At 41.9% G+C, this 24,858-nt stretch overlaps 1 protein-coding gene across 1 annotated transcript in view; it reads left to right on the forward strand.

Moving 5' to 3' along the window:
• The window catches only part of IL1RAPL2 (interleukin 1 receptor accessory protein like 2), a gene marked incomplete at its 3' end in the record, with an annotated part of 1,466,967 nt that overhangs the window by 1,047,311 nt on the left and 394,798 nt on the right, over positions 1-24,858 (forward strand). The window lies entirely within an intron of this gene.

Below are 24,858 nucleotides of genomic sequence, written 5' to 3' on the forward strand. Positions count from 1 at the left end.
ACCCCAACCTGAAGAATCTTACCATATATCTCCTTGTAAAACAAAAGCAGATGATGCTCTTGTGTCTCTTTTCTGCTTTTCTAGAATCCTTTACCACCTTCTTCCCCCCTCCTTTTCTCCTTCCTTTGTTCCTTTGTCCATTCGTTCGTTCATTCATTCATTCATTCATTCATTCTTTCCTTTTCTTCTCTTCCTTCTTTCCTTCAAGGCACATATGAAAAGTGTCTTTTTTACATTATGTATCTCAAATATGGAGTATTAATCACATCTATAATAATAAAATTATAATATGCAAATCGATCAAACAGCCAAACAGCTGAATGACCAGCCGGACATCCTTCCAGATGACCTTCAGGACGAAGCCGAGGCTGCAAAGGCCAACACCGCTGCCACTTCTGCGAGGGCTGAGGCAGCTGCTGGGACTGCTGCCTCAGCCCAAGGCAGCTGGGGCTGTGAAGGCCTACTCTTACATTAATTTATTGCATAGGGCCTCTAGTAAGTACATAAATAACAACACACTATTCACCTGGGAATTTTTACAAGCAACAGAGGCTAGCAAGTTATATAATGAGCTTGCTGTAGCCTTTCCTCCTCCCTCACCCTGAATTGAAATATCAGGATCTGTGACTAAAATACTATAAATGCTAAACAGACGAAAACATCTAAAATCGTTTAGTTATCAATGGGCAATGACAGTTTCCCTGGTCTTTTCCATCTGTATGTTTTTAAAAGTTCAGTTAGAAACAACTTGTATTTACCATATCATGAATTTTTACACAGCTATGGGCTAAAATTCAGTCACTTATCAGCTCAGACCAAATAGCAGGGAACAATTTTCTCATTTATCCAGAATAATTCTGTCTGTGAGCATATAAGGGAATGTAATTAAAATGTGTCATTTCAGTTTATCTCTGGAGAGAGAACATTGAAGGAATACAGACACTTGAGTAGACAAGTTTAAATCAATGTTTTGCTATGCATTTTCTAGTTTTCTTAAATATAAAGTATGAATTTCCTATATCATATTGAGCATTGAGATTTTTGAGATAAGGAGGAGTAAATCATATATGCAAAGTGACTAATACTTAGTGATTATTGTCGACTGCAGCTGACATCCAAGGAGAGTTTTCAGGGCTCCAAGTCCTGTGGATCCCCATATATAGCTACTTCATATTTAATAGACAGTTTTTTATATTGTCATTTTCCTTAGTGCCTTCTAGCAGGAGAACATAATCCCTTTTAGGTTAACTGTGTAGAGGGAGATGATTAAGGACTGGGGCAAGAAGATAGTGCAAATGAAATTTTATCACATGGGCTACTTTTTAAATTTCTTTTTATCATTGCCAAAATCTATTGAGTTAGAATTTTTATCTTACTAAATTGTATTATAGTGGTTTGCAAGGGTTAATACTACTTCCAAATGGAGTACTTTAGGCCCTAAAATAATCTGAACAATCCCTATACATCTGTGTGAATTAATATCAGCCTGCTTTTCTTTTTTTCCCCCTGATGGCTCAGGCTGTCTAAAGAGTAAGCTTACAGCCTGGACAGTGTTGTGCAGTGGTTGAGTATTGACCCATGTACCAGGAGGATATGGTTAGATTCCTGGTCAGGGCACATGCCTGGGTTGTGGGCTCAATCCCCAGTGTGGGGCATGAAGGAGGCACCCAATCAATGATTCTCTCTCATCATTGATATTCCTTTCTTTCTCTTCCTCTCCCTTCCCTGAAATCAATAATATATATAAAAAAGCATACAGCTTCTCTTAAACAACCTATATTTTTAAAAAATTACTAAACTTTCCTTCATAAGTAGTTTCTTTCATTGTGAAAAACAATCCTATCCTGTCATAATTCACAGCACTAGAAGTGAAGTGAGTAATAATAGAATACCTATACATTAGAGGCCCGATGCATGAAAATTCGTGCACTTAGAGGGTCCCTCAGCCCTGCCTGAGTACTGACCACCAGGGGGCAGCTCCTTCATTGAGCATCTGCCCCTGGTGGTCAGTGTGCGTCATAGCCACCAGTCGTTCCAGGTCATTCCACCATTAGGGTCAATTTGCATATTACCCTTTTATTATATAGGATTATTATATAGGATATCAAAGCCTAAGCAACCATCAGGACCGAATGACCAGTTGCTATGACGTGCACTCACCACCAGGTGGCAGACTCTCAATGCAAGAGCTGCCCCCTGATGGTCAGTGTGCTACCACAGCCAACCTCCCACAGCCAGCCAACCTCCTGCAGTCCCTCCCCCCACAGCCAGCCATCCCCGATCGTCGGCCAGGCCAAGGGACCCCCCACCTGTGCACAAATTTGTGCACTGGGCCTCTGATAGTTTAATAGCAAGAAAAGAGGCGGAGGTGAACTATTGGCAAGAGGTTAAGAGGTATATGAATGTTTAATTCAACATATAGAAGAAGAACACAATATCTAGGTATATAGGTTTTGTATGTGTGTGAATTTATGTGAGTGTGCATTTGTGTGTGTGTATAATTTATGACGTGCAGATCTTTAGGAAATAAATCTTATTAGAGATGCTGTTCTGTTTGTTCCTAAACAAAGTGGATAGGATACAGGAAAACATCAACCTTCAGCTATCCTCTTGGTTTGCATATCTCTCCTTCTCTGCCACTTCCTCCCATACAAATCTTTCACAGGGAATCATTAATTCCACATGCCTGGGAATAATCCCCAAATTATCTCATTACTGGGCTGTTTAGTGCTATCAAAAGTTGGATTATTAAGGAGCTGTGTGAGGCCTTGTTTCCTGATAATGAAGGCACAATGGCCATCTGGGTGAAGATTAATATCTCACTTGGGGTTATGTAATATTTTCTTTATTTTATTCCAGTTAGAATCCTCCTTCCTAATTTTTCAAAATGCCACTGAATCCCATTTCATGAAATTTCAAAATAACTTGATGGTGATGAATCACTTTTAGAAAGAGAAATTTTGCTGAAGCTATGGATTTGCATTCCCCACATCATTTTACTTCAAATAAGGAATGCTTGGAATTTATACCTAAACAGCATTGTATTTTGACCTTATGTATTAAAAAAAAAAAGTCTCTTAAGATAGTGCTTGGTTTTACTTACACTTTGTCATTATGTGAAGAGAGAAAAAATATTGTCTTCTTGCACTTATCTATTTCTAGTCAGTTTAGAACTTTTAAGGCATATTTTGTTAAAATACTATTGAAAAAGTTAAGGTCAGCCCTAGCCTGTTTGGCTCAGTGGGTAGAGCATCAGCCTGCGGACTCAAGGGTCCCGGGTTCGATTCCAGCCCAGGGCATGTATCTTGGTTGCAGGCACATCCCCAGTAGGGAGTGTGCAGGAGGCAGTTGATAGATGTTTCTCTCTCATCAATGTTTCCAACTCTCTATCCCTCTCCTTTCCTCTCTGCGAAAAATGAATAAAATATATATTAAAAAAAAGGAAAAGTTAAGGTCAGAATCATTGTTTTCAGAGACAAATATATGCATTTTCTTACTATCTGGAAATTCATCAACGGGGCCTCAGAGAGGCAGTCCAGTTATTTTAACATCAGTGTTTTCTCTCCCACCACTCTTTTCCAATATAATTCTTTAGCCTTGCATCAAAATTAATAAGTGAAATTATCCTGCCCCAGCAGTCATAGCCTTTTGTACAACTCATTTCATACTACTTACCCTTGTTTCAAATCTCTAGAACACTCCTGAACTGCCTCTTGTGGCCTGACCCCCATTTTCTCTCCCTTCTGGTAGGTATTAGAAAAACAGGGTCAGTTTTCTGTCTCATAAAATTCCTATCTAGAAATCACTGGGTAATCCAACCCCTACTTTGAAAGCCACTTAATAGTTTACTGTGTGAAATGTTATTTGATATAACAAGAAATAAGTGTTGTTAATTTGATAGGTTTTGGATAGCAGAAAGGATCACTACCTTTTTTCTTTAGCAGCAGTACATTTACCCTACATGGAATAAGCAAATCCATGGATTTTTTTTTTTTTTCAAAAATGTTAAATCAAGCCAAAGAGCCAAAGTGGTTTCTCTTTATTAGATAATCATCTACTGAGTACTCAGTGTGGTGTCCTTCCAATGTAGACCAAGGGATCTGATTGTTTGTGGAGACAATGAATGTTGAAGATGTGGTTCTTGTTCATAAAGACCTGAATAAACACTTGGCTTCCTTTGAAGGAACTTGATTATTGATTTTATAATTCTTCTAGAGCCTAAAAAGATGCTAGATAGTTTCAGGACAATGTTCTAATTCCAGTTTTGCTAATAAATAGGTATTTGCCTCTAGACAATATCATTTTACATTTTTGGGTTCTTTTTTATATCAAAGTAGGGGTTTGGGCTAGATGCTTAATCTCTCTCTCTATCACACACACACACACACACACGCACATGCACACACATATGCACACGTACACATGCATGCACACACACACACACATTCATGTGCCCATAAGAACCAATGCAAAGTAAGGAGCCAGTAGACATTATAATAAGTCAAAACCTGAATAGACATGGCTTCATAGGGGAGTTTTACCAAACCTTCAAAGAACAACTAACACCTATCCTCCTCAAACTATTCCAAAAAATTCAAGAGGTCAATGGGGGAAAAGGGAGACATATGTAATACTATATGTAATACTTTAAACAATAAAACACAAAAAGACATCCAAGAGGAAGGAACACTTCCAAGCTCTTTTTATGAGACTATCATTATCCTAATTACAAAATCAGATAAAGACACTACAAAGAAAGAAAACTACAGGCCAATGTCACTAATGAACATACATGCTAAAATCCTCAGCAAAATATTAGCAAATCAGATCCAGCAATATATTGAAAAGAATATACACCATGACCAAGTGGGATTTATTCCAGGGATGCAAGACTGCCACAATATTTGCAAAGCAATAAACATGATACATCACATAAACAAACTGAAAGACAAAAATCACATGATCATATCAATAGATGCAGAAAAGACATTTGACAACATCCAACACCCATTTTTGATAAAAACTCTCAGTAAAGTGGAAATGGAGGGATACTACCTCAAAATAATAAAGACCATATATGACAAACCTACAGCCAACATAATACTCAAATGATTATGGGCTAAAGCCAGGGGTGGGCAAACTTTTTGACTTGTGGGCCACAATGGGTTCTTAAACTGTACCGGAGGGCCAGAACAAAAGCATGGATGGAGTGTTTGTGTGAACTAATATAAATTCAAAGTAAACATCATTACATAAAATGGTACGGTTTTTTTTTTTTTTTTTTTTTTTTTTTAGTTTTATTCATTTCAAACGGGCTGGATCCAGCCCGCAGGCTGTAGTTTGCCTACAGCTGGCTAAAGCTAAAACCATTTCAGCTAAGAACAGGAACAAGTCATGGATGTCTGCTTTTACCACTCTTATTTGACATAGTACTGGAAGTTCTGGCCACAGAGATCAGACAAGAAGAAGAAACAAAAGGCATCCAAATGGGAAAGGAGGAAGTAAAACTGTCATTATTTGCAGATGACATGATATTGTACATAGAAAATCCTAAAGATTCCATCAAAACACTACTAGGTTTCATAAAGGAATTTGGCAATGTAGCCAGATACAAAATTAACACAGAAATCGATGGCATTTTTATACACCAAGTAAGAATTGTCAGAAAGAGAAACTAAACAATCCCATTTACCATTGCAACAACAACAAAAAAATCTTTAAGATACTTAGAAATAAATTTAACTAAAGAGGTAAAAACTTATACTCTGAAAACTACAGAATGTTAAAAAAGAGATAGTGGAAAATTTAAACAAGTGGAAGAATATACCATGTTCATGGATTGATAGAATTAACATAATTAAAATTCCTGTACTACCCAAAGCAATCTACAGATTCAATGTAATCCTTATTAAAATACCAATGGCATATTTCACAGATCTAGAACAAATATGCCAAAACAATCATATGGAACCAAAAAAAAAACAAAAACAAATAGCTGCAACAATCTTGAGAAAGAAGAACAAAGTAGGAGGAATCACAATACCAGATACCAAAAGTTGGAGTAATCACAATACCAGATACCAGTTTATATTACAAAGCCACTGTAATCAAAACAGCCTGTTGGCAAAAGAACACGCATATATACCAATGGAACAGAATAGAGACCCAAGAAATCAACCCAAGCAATTACACTCAATATTTGACAAAAGAGGCAGTAACATACAATAGAGTTGCGACAGTCTCTTTAATCAATGGTGCTGAGAAAATTGGACAGATAAATGCAAAAAAAAATGAAACTAGGCCACCAACTTACACCATACACAAGAATAAACTTAAAATGGATAAAAGACTTAAATGTAAGATGTGAAACCATAAAAATCCTGGAGAAACCATAGGCAGCAAAATCTCAGATATCTTTCATAACAATATGTTTATAGATACATCTCCCTGGGCAAAGGAAATTAAGAAGACAATAAACAAATGGAACTACATAAAACAAAGCAAAACAAAACAAACAAACAAACAAACAAACAAACAAACAAAAAACCTTCTGCACAGCAAAATAAACCATAAACTTAGTTAAAAGGAAAAACATATTTGGCAATGATATATCTGATAAAGTGTTAATATCCTAAATATATATGGAACTCATACAACTGAACAAGAGGAAGGCAAAAAATCCAATTAAAATTGTGCAAAAGACCTTAACAGACACTTCTCCAAAGCAGATAAACAAAGAGACATGAAAAAATTCTCAGTCACTGATCATCAGAGAAATGCAAATTAAATTTCTATGAAATATCACCTCACACCTGTCAGAATGGCTACCATCAACAAATCAACAAATGACAAGTGCTGGGAATGATGTGGAGAAAAGAGAACACTAGTACACTGGTGCAGCCACTATGGAAAACATTACAAAGTTTCCTCAAAAATTAAATATGAAACTGCCATTTGACCCAGTGATCCCACTTCTAAGAATATATCCTAAGAAAACCCAACCACCAATCAGAAAGAATAAATGCACCTCTATGTTCATAGAAGCACAATTTATAATAGTTAAGATCTGGAAGCAGCCCAACTGCCCATCAGGAGATGAATGGATATAAAAGCAGTGGTACATTTACACCATGGGGTACTATGCAGCTGTGAAAAGAAGGATCTCTTACCTTTTGAGACAGCATGGAGAGACCTGAAGGGTATTATGGTAAACAAAATAAGCCAGTCAGAGAAAGACAAATATCACATGATCTCACTCATATGTGGAATTTAACAAACAAAATAAGCTGATGAACAAAATAGATCCAGAGACAGAAGCATGGAACAGACTGTGAAATCTCAGAGGGAAGGTGGAGGTGGATGTTTGAGTGGGTAGTATGAGATCAACCAAAGAACTTGTATGCATATATGCATAACCCATGGACACAGACAATAAGGTGATGGAGGCCTGGGGTAGGGGACAGGGCTGGGTTAGAAGGGGTCAATGGGGGAAAAAGAGGAACATATGTAATACTTTCAACAATAAAAATTTAATTTTAGAAAATGAGTCAAAGAAGGCTCCTTCTAGGATATAAAGCTTAAATTTTACTTTTTCTCTTAAGTATACAGATAGCTAAGCTGATAATTTTTTGAAACTAAAGTTTCAGTTTTACCTAAAATCTGTGAATAAATTACTTTTCAACATGATCTTAAGTATCTGTCCTCCCACTTTAGTTTTGCATGCAGAAGGCAATCTAGGATAATTTTATATTCTAGTCCTGGGCATATCCTCCTCATTATACATTAAACATGTCTAGCTACTGTTAGAGACCATTTATAGTATTCTGCCAAAACTAGTTTACTAAATTTTATTGTACATTTCTTGACAGCAGCAACAGTAAAGTCTTCTGCTTCTTCATGGCATCTAGCACAGTGACAGGCACATAAGAGAACTCAGTAAATACCTTATGTCACAGCTACCATTGGGAAATGATATTTATATATGGCACAGTTTTTGGGGAATTCCTATTGAATTTTCTAAAGTTTATAAATTGGAACCATAGAATAAGACTATGGTAATAATGAAATCACTTCATCTCTATTTTAACAAGTACTTACTATGTGCCAGGCATTTAATATATAATATCCCATTTAAACATTATTAAAACCCTATAAGAAAAATTCTAATAGTCTTACTTACTTGTGGGGAAACATACACAGAATCATTATATTGTTTTCAAAAGGTTTTATAGCTAATAAGTACTGGTGCTGGGATTTGAATCCATGTTTGTTTAGTAAGCTTTTAACTACTGTGGTATTAACTACTTGGCATTAAAGAAAACACCTTGCTGTGAACTAGAAGTAATATAAATCCATAGTTTTTATTTTTATTTTTTAAATTTTTATTAAGTTATTGCATATGTGTCCTTATCCCCCAATTACCCCCCTCTCCCCACTCATGCCCTCACCTCCCTGTTGTCTGAGTCCATTGGTTAGGCCTATATGCGTGCATATACGTCCTTTGGTTGATCTCTCCCCCTTACTCCCACCCTTCCCTACCTTCCCTCTGAGGTTTGACAGTCTGATCGATGCTTCTCTGACTCTGGATCTGTTTTTGTTTTTAGATCCCTTCCAATGTAGAAGGGAGACAACACAACATTCACTTCTTTATCCAGATTCAATCTTGAAAGACATCCATGTTTTCCTCTTTGAAACACACTCTACAAAAGGTTTTTTCTTATTCCTAAGCAAATAACATGAATTTAATATACAGAATTTCTTTGAATAGGAAGGCAATTCTCATTTTCTACTATCAATTTGTGGACATGAATAATTATAAAATTTGAGAACTGGTTCTTATTTTTATTTTTATTTTTTAAAATATATTTTATTGATATTTTACAGAGAGGAAGGAGAGAGATAGAGAGTTAGAATCATCGATGAGAAAGAAACATCGATCAGCTGCCTCCTGCACATCTCCTACTGGGGATGTGCCCACAACCAAGGTACATGCCCTTGACCGGAATCGAACCTGGGACCTTTCAGTCCACAGGCCGACGCTCTATCCACTGAGCCAAACCCGTTTCGGCAGGTTCTTATTTTTAAAATAGATTTAGTTGTAAACTATTTTTTGTTTTCTTCTGTTATTAATTAAAGTCATTGATTTTATGTTAAAGGTGTTAAAATAAATGGACAAGGATACTAATATTCTTCTAAAAAGATAAGATTTTATAAAGCTGGACCTTGTATTTGTAGGCAACTAATCAATGATCCTAATGAGGACTACTTCACCTACTTCTGACTTTTAACCTGATTCTGGATGTCCAGAAGGGACAACACATAGCTATGCTTGCAGATATAACCAACTGCACGAATTTGTGCACCTTGAAAGGAACTGTGGGCCACGAGGCTGTGGTGGGCACAGGGACGGGTCTTGGCCCATCTTCCACCCCCCTTCCTGGCCCCTCCCACTGCAGACCCAGGTCTCCTTCCTGCTGGCAGCCCCACTCCCACTGCCACCACTCCCACACTTTGACTTCACTGGACCGGCTTGCACCTGCTGATGGTGTGGAGCAATTGGGGCCAGTGCCAGCAGTGGGTCCAAGCAGGGCTGGTGCAGTCAGGGGTGCAAGTGGTGGCTACTGCCCCAATCGCCCCTCCACCTCCCCCTGCTCCTGAGGGGCAATTGGGGCTGGAAGTCACCCTTCACACCCGCTGATGACTCTGAGCGATTGGGACTGGTGCTAGGCACTGGCAGTGGGTGTGACCAGGGCCAGCACTGGCAGCACGTGTGAGCACCTGGCAGGACTGCGGTGTGCGGGAGCAAAGAATTTTCAGTAACCACCAGAGGCTCTCCCCAATGACAGTGACCAGCACCCCTCTATCATCTGGCTCCCTTGCTCACCTGCTCCATGATACCACCCCAGGTAGACTCTTGCCCTGTTCCAAGCTCTGCTGCCTGCTGCTGATGCCCACCATGTTCCACGCCTGTCCTCTGGTGGTCAGCTCATGTCATAGTGACTGCTTGTTCAGTTGTTCGGCCATTCAGTCTATTTGCATATTAGGGTTTTATATAGATAGAGTCCCGGTGCACAAAAATTTGTGCACTCGGGGGGGGGGGGGGTTCCTCAGCCCGGCCTGTGCTCTCTCGCAGTCTGGGATCCCTCGGGGGATGACCACCTGCTGGTTTAGGCCTGCTCCCCGGGAGATTGGGACTAAGCTGGAAGTCAGACATCCCTCTGGCAGCCCAGGAGCCCTCGCAGGATGTCCCCTTGCCAGGAGGGAGCAGGCCTAAGCTGCAGTAGGACATCCTTAGCGCTGCTGAGGAGGCGGAAGAGGCTCCCACTACCAATACTGTACTGGCAGCCATCAGCCTGGCTTGTGGCTGATCAGAGCTCCCCCATGTGGGAGCGCACTGACCACGAGGGGCAGCTCCTGCATTGAGCATCTGGCCCCTGGTGGTCAGTGTGTGTCATAGTGACCAGTCATCCCCAGTCTTTCTGCTGTTAGGGTCAATTTGCATATTACCCTTTATTATCCTATCTAATAAAAGAGAAACATGGTAATTGGCTTACGACCGCTACCCTTCCCATTGGCTAATCAGGGCAATATGCAAATTAACTGCCAGCCAAGATGGTGGCTGGCAGCCAGGCAGCTTGAAACTAACATGAGGCTTGCTTGCTTCAGTGACGGAGGACTCCAATGTTCCCCGCCTGCGCTGCAGGCCTCTGAGCTGCAACTCTAAGCAACTATGTAACAAATATAGAAGCTAAACAAAACCCCAGAAACCTGCTTTAGTCCCCGAGCTTCAGCCAGCAGGATTGCAACATTGTAAGCAAAGGCCAGAAACCTACTTTCATCAGCGGAGGCCTAAGAGCTGGAGCCAAGCCTCAAAGCTAAAGCTGGCCCAGATTAAAAAAATAAAAACGAAAAAAGGAGTGGTTGGGAGCTTCAGTCACCCCCAGCCTGAAAACAGCCCTCAGCCCCTTACCCAGGCTGGCCAGGCACCCCAGTGGGGACCCCCAACCTGAAGGATGTGTGACCAGCTGCAAAAAGCTATCATCCCCTCACCCAGGCTGGCCAGGCACCCCAGTGGGGACCCCCACCCATGCACCAGGCCTCTACCGTATATAGCAAAAGGGTCATATGCCTCCCAGCACCGGGATCAGCGGAGCCGCGAGGCCTCCCGGCACCTGGGTCAGCGTGACAGGGGGCAGCGCCCAAACCCCCTGATCGCCCTGCAGCTCTGTGTGTGACAGGTGGCGGGGCCACAACCTCCCTATCCACCCTGCTCTGTTTCTGACAGGGGAAGGCGCCCCAACCCCCTGATCAGCCCTGCTCTGTGCCTGATAGGGGGGAGCTCCCCAACCCCTTGATCGCCCTGCAGCTCTGTGTGTGACAGGGTGTGGCGCCCCAACCCCCTGATCGGCCCTGCTCTGTGTGTGACAGGGTGCAGTGCCCCAACCCTCCCCCCCCCATGGGCCCTGCTCTGTGTGTGACAGGGTAGAGCCATAACCTCCCCATCAGCCCTGCCCTGAGTGTGAGAGTGGCGGTGCCCCAACCCCCTGATCGGCCCTGCTCTGTGGGTGATAGAGGGCGGCGCCCCAACCCCTCGATGGGCCCTGCTCTGTGCATGACAGGGGACAGCACCCCAACCCCCTGATTGTCCCTGCTCTGTGTGTGACAGGGTATGGAGCCCCAACCCCCCTGATGGGTCCTGCTCTGTGAGTGACAGGGGGTAGTGCCCCAACCCCCTTATTGGCCCTGCTCTGTGCGTGACAGGGGGTGGTGCCGCAACCTCCCCATCGACCCTGCCTTGAGTGTGACATGGGACGGTGCCCCAACCCCCCATCGGCCCTACCCTGAGTGTGACTGAGGGTGGCATCACAACCTCCCGATTGCCCTGCTCTGTGCATGACGGGGCGGCACCCCAACTCCCCAATCGGCCCTGCTCTGAGCCCGACCAGGGGCTGCACCTAGGGATTGGGCCTGCCCTCTGCCACTGTTCCTAAGCCAGCAGGTCGTTATCTCCCGAGGGGTCCCAGACTGCGAGAGGGCACAGGCCGGGCTGAGGGACCCCCCTCCCCCCCCGAGTGCACAAATTTTTGTGCACCGGGCCTCTAGTATAGGATAGAGGCCTGGTGCACGGGTGGGGACCAGCTAGTTTGCCCTGAAGGGTGTCTAGGATCAGGGTAGGGGTCCTGCTTGGGTGCCTGGCCAGCCTGGGTGAGGGGCTGATGGGTGTTTGCAGGCTGGTCACACCCACTTCAGGGTGGGGGTCCCCACTGGGGTGCCTGGACATCCTGGGTGAGGGGCTGATGGCTGTTTGCAGGCTGGTCAAGCCCCCCCCAGTGGGGACCCATACCCCTTGGAGGTTTGGCCAGCCTGGGTGAGGGGCTGATGGCTATTTTCAGGCTGACCACACCCCCTTTAGGGTGAGGGGTCCCCACTGGGGTGCCTGGCCACTCTGGGTGAGGGGCTGAGGCCATTTTCAGGCTGGCAGGTGACTGTAGCTCCCAACCTCTCCTTTTTTTCTTTTTCTTTTTTTTAATTCTGGGATTTATTTACCTTCTATAATTGAAACTTTGTAGCCTTGAGAGGAGCTCAGAGCCGGCCAGGCCAGGAGGAAGCCAAGCTTCCTGCTCACTCCAGCTCCGTGGCCACGGCGGGCTGAAAGCAGGTATCTGGGGTTTATTAATCTTTTATAATTGAAACTTTGTTGCTTTGAGTGGAGCTCAGAGCCGACTACGGCAGGCGGGAAGCTTGGCTTCCTCCATCATTGGGGCAACTGAGCCTCCTGCTTGCTCTAGCTCTGTGGCTGCCAGCCACCATGTAGTTGGGCTAATTTTCATATAGTCACCCTGATTGGCTGGTGGGCATGGCTTAAGGCATAGCAAATGTACGGTCAATTTGCATGTTTGTCTTTTATTAGTGTAGATGATAGATAGATAGATAGATAGATAGATGATAGATAGATAAGGAAATAAACCATTCTCTCACTTGGTATATTGCTAACCCAGCAAGGAAACTGCTGTCAACATTTCGGAGTTGGGAAACAAACCTGTCTTTTCTATTCAAGGGTCTTTCTCTCTTTGTTCAAGTACAATGGGCATTTAAGCAAATACTTCTCTGACTCAGTTCTGTTTTAAAGCTTCTCATGGCTGCTTGTTAGCTGTCAATAAGTTTGTTATCTTTCTTCTCTAGCTTTTTAATCTATTTTTAATTTCTTTTATTTTCAATTATAGTTGACATACAATATTCTATTAGTTTCAGGGGTACACCCCAGTGATTAGACATTATATAACTTACTAAGTTATCATTCCAATAAATCTAGTACCCATCTGCCACCCTACATAGTTATTAGAATACTAGAGGCTTGGTGCACAAAATTCGTGCATGGGGAGCAGAGTCCCTCAGCATGGCCTGCACCCTATCACAATCCGAGACCCCTTGGGGGTTGTCTGGCTGCCAGTTTAGGCCCGAAACTGCCTAAACTGGCAGTGAGACATCCTTCTTGCAATCCGCAATCCAGGACCACTGGCTCCTAACCACTCTCCTGCCTGCCTGATTGCCCCTAACCACTCTGCCTGCCTGTCTGATCACCCCTAACTGCTCGCCTGCCTGCCTGATCACCCCTAACTGCCTCTGCCTCAGCTCCCGCTGCCACGGCTTCATCCAGAAGGATGTCCAGAATGACGTCCGGAAGGTCGTTTGGTTGTCTGGTTTAATTAGCATATTACACTTTTATTATTATAGATCACTGACTATTTTCTTGATACTGTACTTTGCATCACCATGATTATTCTTATAAAAAGCTATTGAATTTATTGTCATGACATTGGCTTGTAAAACCATCCAAATTTTAAGTGTACAACTCAATAAAACATCATCTACACATTGCAGCATGTGCCCATCAGCCCAACCAAAATCTCTTTCTGCCGCCCCCAACTTTGCTCACCTCCACCTGTAACAGCCAATTTGTACTTCTTTTTAAATATATTTTTATTGATTTCAGAGAGAAAGGAACAGGGAGAAAGATAGAAACATCAATGATGGAAGAGAATCATTGATCAGCTGCCACCTGCATGCCCCACACTGGGGATTGAACCTCAAACCTGGGCATGTTCCCTGACCAGGAATTGAACTGTGACCTCCTCATTCATAGGTTAATGCTCAGGCTCAACTACTGAGCCATGTCAGCTAGGCCAATTTGGACTTCTTAATCCCCTTACATTTTTCACCCATCCCCCAAACTCCCTCCCATTTAGCAGCCATCAAAATGTCCTCTGTATCCATGAGTTTGTTTTTGTTTTACTTCAGTTATTTTTCATTCATATTTTGATATGTATTTATTGACATTTTATTTATATTTCCTCTTTTCTTATTCTTCTCCTTCTATTTCTTCTCCTCATTCTTCTACTTCTCTTCCTCCTCCACCTCCTCCTCCTCCTGCTTCTCCCCCACTCTTCTTTTTCTTGTTCTTCTTTGTTTTACTTTTTTTACTGTTGACAATATTACAGTAGTCTCCATTTTCTCCTCTTTGTCCACCTCCACCCATCCCTGCCTCCCCTTCACTCTGGCCATCACCACACTCTTGTCTGTGTCTAAGACCCTTTAACATTCATGAATTACTAGTTTGGTGGTGATGAATTCCTTTAGCTGTTCCTTGTGTAAATTAACCTTGGTTGTAGGTCCTTGCTTTCCATTACTTTGATTATTTCTTGCCAATCCCTTCTCATCTGCAAAGTTTCTATTGAGAAATAGGCTGACAGTCTTATAAGAGCTCCCTTGTAGGTAACTAATAGCTTTTCTCTTTCTGCTTTAAAGATTATCTTTGTCTTTATACTTGCATTTTAATTATTATGTGTCTTGGTGTTAGCCTTTTTGGATTTGTCTTGCTTGGGGTTCTTTGTACTTCCTGGACTTGTATGTCTATTTTCTTCACCAGGTTAGGAACATTTTCTGTCATTATTTTTTCAAAGAGTTTTTCAATTTCTTGCACTCTCTCTTCTTCTTCATCCCCATAATATGAATGTTGGTACTCTTGAAGTTGTCCCAGAAGTGCCTTACTCTATTTTTCTTTTTTTTTAATTCCTTTTTTTTTCTTTTGCTGTTTTGATTGGGTGTTTTCTGTGTCCTTATATTCCAAATACCTGATTTTATTTTCAGTTTCATCTAGTCTACTATTGATCCCTCCTTCTCCTCCTCTAAGTTCCTTGAGCATCCACATAACCAGTATTCTGAACTCTGCATCCAGTAAATTGCTTACCTCTGTTTTATTTAGTTCCTTTTCTGGAGTTTTATTCTGTTCTTTCGTTTGGGAAGTGATTCTGTCTTCTTATTTTGGCAACCTTCCTGTGTTCGTTTCTATGTATTAGGTAGAGCTGCTCTGTCCCCTGGGCTTTACAGAGTTTCCTAATGTAGTAAGTGTCCTGTAGGGTCCAGTGCCATAGCTCACCAATCACTCAAGTGTGTCACTACAGATGCAGTCCCTGTGTGGGCTATATATACCCTCCTGTTGTAGTTGAACCTTGGTTACTTTTGGCATGTCAATGGGAAGGATTTACCCCAGGTGAATCCCTGCAAGGGCTGGCTGTGACCACTCATCACCAAGGGGGATCCATTTTGCAAGGGGATCAACCCACAGAGCAGGACTTACTCAGTGGGGCTCTGGTATCTGCTGAATCCACCTCTTGTATGTGTTACTGTGAAGGTGGTTGGGTGCTGTTTCAATGTTATCTGGAGCTGTTTACCAGGTGCATGACCCTGGGGCCTCCCAGGAGGTACAGAACAAGGTCAGCTGCCACTGTGTTTTGCCCAGGGCCACCTGGATTGAGCTACAAAGTGATATGCAGCTGGCTGCTACATTTGTTGGGCTTGGAGGTGCCCGGGAGAGTCCAAGTTGAAAACCACAGCTGACTGCTGCTATTTCTGGGCCTAAGGCCACTTAGTGAGAGGTACAGGGCACACTGAGTCCTAATGCTACTTGTTTGAGAGATTTTGGGGAAGTCTTGAGCCTGGGCCCAAACAGGTCATTTGTATGGAAAAGGCAATGGAAGCAGATTGGGTGGTCCCACAAGTTCGATAGAATGGGGTCTCAGGGAATCAGTAGGATGTGGCAAACTGTGATAGACAGGTTGATGGAGACTCAGATATGGCACCCACATGCTGGTTTTGTGGGAGGATGGTTCAGCAAAGTAACAATGGCCTCTGCCAGCACTTTTGTCTTGAGACAGCTGCCCCCCTCCTCAGATCTCACCCTGATGCTATACTCTTCAATTCCTCCCTGTATGTCTCTGGTGATTTCAAGCTGCTGCCCTAGTACTGGAGCTCAGAGACATTGAGTTCAATTCTGTGCATAGGCCCTTCAAGAAGAACTGCCTACGACTCCAGCAGACTCCATCTCAGCCTCAATTCTTGCTGGTTTTACTGCCACAAGTTATGGGGATGTCTCTTCCCAGCACTGAAGCCCTGGTCTTAGAGGTCTTATGTGGGGCTTGGATGCCTCAGTCCTTAGAGGGGACCTTTAAAGCTAAGTTAGCCCTCCTGATTTTCATCTACCACATGTGGGTGTGGGACCAGCCCATTCCATGTCTTCACCCCTTCTACCAGTTTTCGATGTGACTTTTTCTTTAAATCCCTAGATGTAGGATTTCTATTAAGCTAGATTTCAGGCAGATCTGAATGATGGTTGTTCTGTAGTTTAGTTGTAATTTTTATATGTTTGTGGGAGGATTTGAGTATCATAATTAACTAACAGTCATCTTGACCAGAAGTAGAGCTTTCCTGTCTTTTAAGGACACAAGATCCCTTGAGCATGCTTAGCAGGAGTACTTTATTACTGACATTATTGATACCACATATATGTCATCCTAGCCATACAAATTGGCATATTCCAAGGATTTGGAAAGGATAGAGGTAGCACTACTGAAAGTCAGAATTGATGGCCCACGGGAGTCATCCACATGATGATTTTGTCTTCTGAATTACAAATCAGAAATCTTTAGGTCTCCAGCAATAAGTATGGTCCTTAGGAAGCTGACCTTTGTTGGAGCCAGACTACTTGGTGACATTAGTTTACATAGGGCCTAATTTCAAGTATTTTAGGCTTTTTATTTATCTGCTTTTCATTATCAAGACATATTTAGTAAAGACACTTTGCTTGGGGCAATGGGCAAATGATGCAGTGTGCAGATGATGTTTTGTTGAATTGTACACTTGAAAACTGTATGGTTTTGTGAACCAATGTCACCCTAATAAATTCAATGAAAAATAGATAAATAATAAAAGAGAACATATAAATCAAAATGCATGCTTTTAGCATAACTGAATAATATATTGATTCACGTTGGTTGGAAATCAAATGTTAAAGCTGCTCTATCTTCTGCAGCTAATAATTTTTGGCATTGAGATTATTTTTAGGATGGGAGAACATTCTGCATGAGTGCTCTGATTGGTCATTGAATATTAATTGGCTGCAGATGTAGTGTTTAGAACTCCAACTTAAGGTTGACAAGAATGATAGCTTTCATTTGTATGCAAAAACTCCAACTGTCCCTTCAAGATGGTTGATTGAATCCTGCACCATGTGTCACTCTTTCTTTACTTTTTAATAGATAAAAATGAAAAGAGAATGAAAATTGGAGCCATTATCATACATGCTTTGCAAAATCACCTTGAACCAAATGGGTGACTTTATCATCTTGCTTTTCAATTGCACACTTATTTTATTTTCATCAAATTAGGAGGATCATGAACTATATCCTAGTCCTTTCCAGCTGCTATGACAAAATATTGTAGACTGTGCAGCATATAAAATATATAAATTTATTTACTAGTGTTCTGGAGTCTGGGAATTCCAAGATCAAGACACTGACAGATTCGGTGACAACTTGCTTCCTCATTGAGAGTTGTCTTCTCATTATAACTTCACATGACAGAAGGAACAAGGTATTTTTCTGATATTTATTTTATATGGACACTACTCTGATTCTGATTCATGAGAGCTTTGCCCTCATGACTTAACACCTTCCAAATGCCCTACTTCACAAAACTATCATATTGATCATTAAGTTTCAACATATGAACTTTTAGTGGACACAAACATTTAGACCATAGCAAACTGGTATAAGGTGCATATTTATTCATTGAAAAATATAAAACACAGTATATTATCTCTGAAATTTTAAGACTTTAACAGTGATATAGCTAGCTTTGTATGAGACATTTTTAGGGTTTTGTTTGTTTGTTGTTGTTGCTGTTTTCCATCTTTAGTCATGTAAATTCCAAAGTCTCCATTATCATCTATGATCTGTATTGACCTGGTGGAAAAAAAAAGGGCATGAAAAAAACATTCATAAGAGGTTTTTATGGGCCAGGCCTGGAAGTACTATATATCACTTCCATTCACATTGCATTGGTTAGAACTCAGACTCAGTCATACCTAATTGCAATGGAGTCTGGCACATGTAATCTAGATATGTGCTTAGAAAGAAAAGAAAATAGATTCTGCAGATTTTGCTAACAGTCTTTATCATAGAAAAATTTGGGGACATTGCTGGCTTCACGGGCATATGACCTGTATTTTCACATAGAATCACACACAAAGAAGGGTCCCACACTTGATTTAATGATCTGTTGTTATTGTCTTGAAATTATTTATAACTTTTGAATTAGGAGACCCATATTTTTTTTATAATAAACTTTACAAATTATTTACCTGCTCCAGCTTGGGGAAAAAATGACAGAGCATAAGGCAGAGCCAGAGCAATATGGGGACTTTTGGGCAGTCAGCAAGCATTTACTTCACATGGGTTTGATTAATGAACCATTGTTGTTGACCACTAGAAAGCCCTTTCTCAGGATGCTTTCCTGTTCTGCATTTTTTATTACTGAGTTATATGACACATAAATTATACTTATCACATTTTCAGATGAGAGAAAGTTGGGAGGAACAGTTAATTCTTTGGAGGAGATAATTCTTATTAAAAAAAGATCTCAGTAGTTTGGAATGATGGGTTGAAACTAACCAGATGACATTTAATCAGAAAAAAATGTAAAGTTTTTCATTCAGATCCAAAAATTCAACTGCAAAAGTACAGTCTTGGGACTTTATTTGCCTAAGAGCACAAGCAGGGTGACTAGGTTGCCAAAAATGCTAATTCAGTCTTAGTCTGCATTATAGGAAGGGAGGGTGCAGAACAATAGAAGTATTGGTTCCACTGAACTTTAGATGACAACTGAAATTGCATGTTCAGTTTATTGTGCCATATTTAAGAGGCCTATTGACAGACTAGATTGTGCCCAAAAAAGGATGTCTAGGATGGTAAAGGGTTTTGGAATACATGCCACCTAAAAGATAATGGACAATTGAAGGAACTAGCAGTGTTTAACCTGGAAAAGGGAAGATTTTCAGAAGGTCAGAAGGTGAAAAAGATCAAGAAATCTGTCAGCAAATATGTTAGGCATTGGTATGTAGAAGGCCCATTGCTTAATTTTTTATTATTCCAAAAATCAGAAATAATACAAATAGATAAAACACACAAAGAGAAATTTTACTTGAATGAAAATAATACATTTTAATAGAGTTATTCAGTACTGAAGTGATAAAACATGTGAGGGAGTGGACCTATTGAAGAAAAGTTGTCAAGCCAAAGCTGAATGGTGGGGACTCTTTAGCAGGAACTCATGTGTTAGGAGAATAGAGTCTTTCTAATTATGATTCTGTGGGACTAAATGATTGTCGAAATGACATAAATTGATCAGGATTCTATTAAACTTATACTTAACAAGGACTCTGGAGCCAGACTGCCCAAATTCAATCCTTAGTTCTGTTTCTTACTTCATTGTGATCTCCACCAAGTCACCTGATGTCTTGATGCCTCAGTTTTTTTTATCTATAAAATGGAGATAATAATAGTATGCTTTTTCATACATAAACTTGTAAGCATTAAATGAAATAATATCTATGTCCTTAGAACAATGCTTAACTTTTAGGAAGTGCCATTTAAGAGTTACATATTATTATGTTCCAGAAATGTAAATGATGATGATTCTTTTCCATTTTCTTCAGTAAATGTAGCCTTTAATTGCAGTTAGATAAATTTAAAGTATATGTAAAATAGAATGTCATGATGGCAAAATCATCTAAATCACTGAACAAGCAACTGAAATTTTCCTGTAGATTTCCTCTTCTGGGACCTCTAAAAATGGCATAAGATAGCTATATTATATCTCTGGGATGCCTTGTTGGAAGTTGTAACTTTAGAAGGACATTTCCCCCTTCATAGCTTATATTTTTTAGAGTTTTTAAAAATGCATAGGGCTTTTATTACAGGATGGGACAAAAATAGGTTACAGTTGTGAGTATGCAAAACAGAATTTATTCTTGTATTATTATTTAATCATTGTATTATTTCCATACAAACAACTGTAAACCTACTTTTGCCCCACCCTGTATTTCTTTTTTTTATTTATTTTTATTGCTGGAAGTATTACAGATGCCCCCCTTCTCCCTCATTGACCCCCCTCCTCTCACTCCCATCCCCTCCCCAAGTCTTCACCCCACTACTGTTTTTGTCCATGAGTTATGCATATATGCATATAAGGTTGATCTCTTCCCTTCCCTTCCCCTTCCCTCTGAGAATCCTCAGTCTGTTACATGTTTTCATGTCTCTGGATCTATTTTTCTTGTCAGATTATTTTGTTCATTAAATTCCACATATGAGTGAGATCATGTGATACTTGTCTTTCTCTGACTGGCTTATTTAGCTTAGCATAATACTTTCCAGGTACCTCCATGCTGCCTCAAAGGGTAAGAGACCTTCTTTTTTAAAACTGCATAGCATTCCATTGTGTAAATGTACCACAACTTTTTTATCCATTTATCTACTGATGGACATTTGAGCTATTTCCAAATGTTAGTTATTGTAAATTGTGCTACTAGGAACATAGAGGTGCATATATTCTTTCTGATTTGTGTTTTGGGATTTTTATGATATATTCTTAGAAATGGGATCATTGGGTCAAATAGCAGTTTCATATTTAATTTTTTTGTGGAAACTTCATGGTCTCCATAGTAGCTACACCAGTCTGCATTCCCACCAGCAGTGTGCTAAGTTTCCCTGTTCTCCACATCTATACCAGCATTGTTATTTGTTAATTTGCTGATGGTAGCCATTCTGGCAGGTGTAAGGTGGTCCCACATTGTTATTTTAATTTGCATCTCTCCAATAATTAGTGACATTGAGCATTTTTTTCATATATTTTTTGTTCATTTGTATTTCTTATTTAATTTAATCCTCATATTAACAATACAAGCTGCACAGGGATATTATCATCCCTATTTTGAAGATGAGAAAACTAAGCAATGTGAAAGTTGAATGAATAGTCCAAAGTCACAGAATAAATGATTAGTGGAGGAAGGATTAGAACTCAGGTCTCTTGAATTTTATCCCAGGCTTGGGTAATATACCAAGGGAGACTGAATTTCTTTTAGTATATCCATTCCATGGGTGACATTTCATTAACAAGTTGGAGTGGCTTATATTATTCTCCAAATAATTTATCTATCTGCCTTTCAGAAACATTGATATCAGTCTAAAACTTCAGTTAACCACCGTAATTTCCTTTTGATTTTGAAGGGTTTACAGGGAATCAATAAAATATTATCTACATAGCTACTATTGAAACACATCCACAGCTCATTAATTTACTTATGCATTATTATATATTTTTATGCTTGTAGAGAAAAATGCAATAAGCTTAACCAGGTGGAAGATAATAATATATAAAAATTTGTGCACTGGTGGGGGGGTGTCCTTCAGCCCCACATGTGCCCTCTCACAGTCTGGGACCCCTTGGGAGATAATGACCTGTTGGCTTAGGCCAGCTCCCGGGTAGCAGAAGGCAGGCCCAATACCTAGGTGCAGGCCCTGGTCGGGCTCAGAGCAGGGCTGATTGGGGAGTTGGGGCGCCGCCCCCTGTCATGCACAGAGCAGGGCGGATCAGGAGGTTGCGATGCCACCCCCAGTCACGCTCAGGGTAGGGCCGGTTGGGAGGTGGGGCGCCGCCTCTTGTCACACTCAAGGCAGGGTCCATGGGGAGGTTGGGGCGCCACCCCCTGTCACACACAGAAGAGGGCGGATCAGGGGGTTGGGGCACAGCCCCCTGTCACCCACAGAGCAGGGCCAATCAGGGGGTTGGGGCGCCGCCCCCTGTCACCCACAGAGCAGGGCCAATCAGGGGGTTGGGGCACTCCCCCCATCACACTCAGGGCAGGGCGGATGGGGAGGTTGTGGCTCCACCCCATCACACACAGAGCAGGGCCCATGGGGGGGGTTGGGGCGCCGCACCCTGTCACACACAGAGCAAGGCCGATCAGAGGGTTGGGGCGCCTTCCCCTGTCATGAATAGAGCAGGGCAGATAGGGAGGTTGTGGCCCCACCCCCTGTCACACACAGAGCCACAGGGTGATCAGGGGGTTTGGGCTCTGCCCCCTGTCACACTGCTCCAGGGGCCAGGTGGCCTCCTGGCTCCACTGATCATAGTGCTGGGAGGCCTCGTGGCTCCGCTTGACACCAGGGCAGTGAGGCCTCACTGCTCTGCTGATCCTGGTGCTGCGAAGCCTCGCTCCTCAGGCCTCGCTCCTCAGGCCTCGCTCCTCTGCTGATCCCGGTGCTGGGACGCTGGGACGCCTCGCTGCTCTGCTGATCCGGGTGCTGGGAGGCCTCGTGCCTCCACTGATCCCGGGTTCGGGAGGCCTCGCGGCTCCACTGATCCTGGTGCTGGGAGACATATTACCCTTTTACTATATAGGATGGATAGAGGCCTGGTGCACAGGTGGGGGCCTCTGGTTTGCCCTGAAGGGTGTCCCAGATCAGGGTGGGGGTTCCGCTTGGGTGCCTGGCCAGCCTGGATGAGGGGATGATGGCTGTTTGCAGCTGGTCACACCCCCTTCTGGGTGGGGGTCCCCATTGGAGTGCCTGGCCAGTCTGGGTGAGGGGCTGAGGGCCGTTTTCAGGCTGGCAGGTGACTGTAGCTCCCAACCTCTCCTTTTTTTCTTTTTTTTTTTTTAAATTCTGGGATTTATTTACCTTCTATGGCTGTCACTGGAACTGAGATCTGGCTTTAGCTCTGAGGCTCAGCTCCAGCTCTGAGACCTCGGCTGCTGAAAGCAGGTATCTGGTTTGTTTGGCTTCTATAATTGAAACACTGTTGCAGCTCCAGCTCGGCCGGCTGGCTGAAAGCATGGGGATTGTTTAGCTTCTATAATTGCAACATTGTTTCTTAGAGTGCAGCTCAGAGGCTGGCAGCGGCAGGCAGGGAACCTCAGCTTCCTCCTTCACTGGAGCAAGCAAGCCTCCTGTTCGCTTCAGCTGCCTGGCGGCCGGCTGCCATCTTGGTTGGCAGTTAATTTGCATATCGCCCTGATTAGCCAAAGGGAAGCATGTCGGAGGTATGGTTAATTACCATGTTTGTCTATTATTAGATAGGAGATATATATATATATATATATATATATATATATATATATATTATCTGGACCTCTATACACAAATGCTATGATGGTATTGGGAAATTGAATTTTTGGTGTGAGACTTGCTTTGGTGATTCTGGTGCTCTGTCTCTCCACTATTCCTACTTCTTCCCTTCAGTACCCCACCCTTGTTTTGTTCAACCTTTCTATCCTTGTCATATGTATTTTCAGTCATATTGTATTTGTCCCACCCTAGATGTAAATACAGCTTAATGTTCCCTTTAATTAGCAAATTAATAATAATTGCTACCATTTTTTAAGAACTAAATATAAGTTAGGCCTGTACTTTTCACTTTAGAAGCATCATCGTATTTGATCCTTATAGCAATCCTAATGAGTGGGTAATATTACCACCCACAGTTATGCATGCATTAAGGAAATGAAATCCCAAAGTGATTAAGGAACATGACCAAGGTTGCATAGTAAGTAGCAGAGCCAGGATTCAAACTCAGATATTCTTAATGCAGAGCCTATGCTTTAAATAACATCATAGGGTTTGTGACCTAGATAGTCAGTGGCAGATGTTTTTGAAATTTGGAAGAGGCTTTTCCTATAAAATCATAACATATAAGAAGCCATCTGCTCTGAATTAGGGTGAGATTAGCCTGATGCTAATGAACATCACAGACATTTCCAAGTTCTGGATACACATAAGATAGGCAGGGGTGAGGAGCTTTTGCTGTTCCAGGAACTAAAATTCCCTCAAGTACTAAGCAGTGACTTTTTCTTCTTTTGGGTTGTCTGAGACTAAATGCCTAGATGCTCATGACCTCCAGCTATCTGGCTCATGTTAAAACATTGATTGGGCATTGGCCCATAGACAAGATTCAAAAGGCCTGGGTTTCATTCAGACATATAACTAGCCTGTCAAGCTAAAATCAGAGAAGTAGACACTGAATCACCTAATGCAGCAAGATCGATCTGCAGTATTTTCACTGGTTTGTAACCCCAGGTAACCACTCTACCAGAAGATTTTCCTAAAAAGTATTTTGTTCTCTCACAAATGACTTGACCATTTCTTGACTAAAGATAGTCTAAGAGAGAAAGTGCAGTTTACTGTAGAAAGATTCAATGGCACCAGATCAGTGAGGCATAAGGCCAGAGCAGCCTTGAGTACCCATGTTTACATCTGTGCTGGAATGGTATACAAGGAAGCATTAGTCAAGATCAGGGGATGATGGTCTGGAGAGAGGAGACATTCAGACCTGCAGGTGCATTAGATCACAACTGTAAGCTGGTTTATTTATTCCAATATAGAGATGATGACTGTAGTGGGTAGTGACAGAGATTGAATGTCATGTCAAAGCTTTAGCCTGCCTTATGATATTCAGAGACTGCTATTC

The sequence above is a fragment of the Myotis nattereri genome, assembly GCF_964212035.1.
Source record: "Myotis nattereri genome assembly, chromosome: X".
Classification (NCBI taxonomy): Eukaryota; Metazoa; Chordata; class Mammalia; order Chiroptera; family Vespertilionidae; genus Myotis; species Myotis nattereri.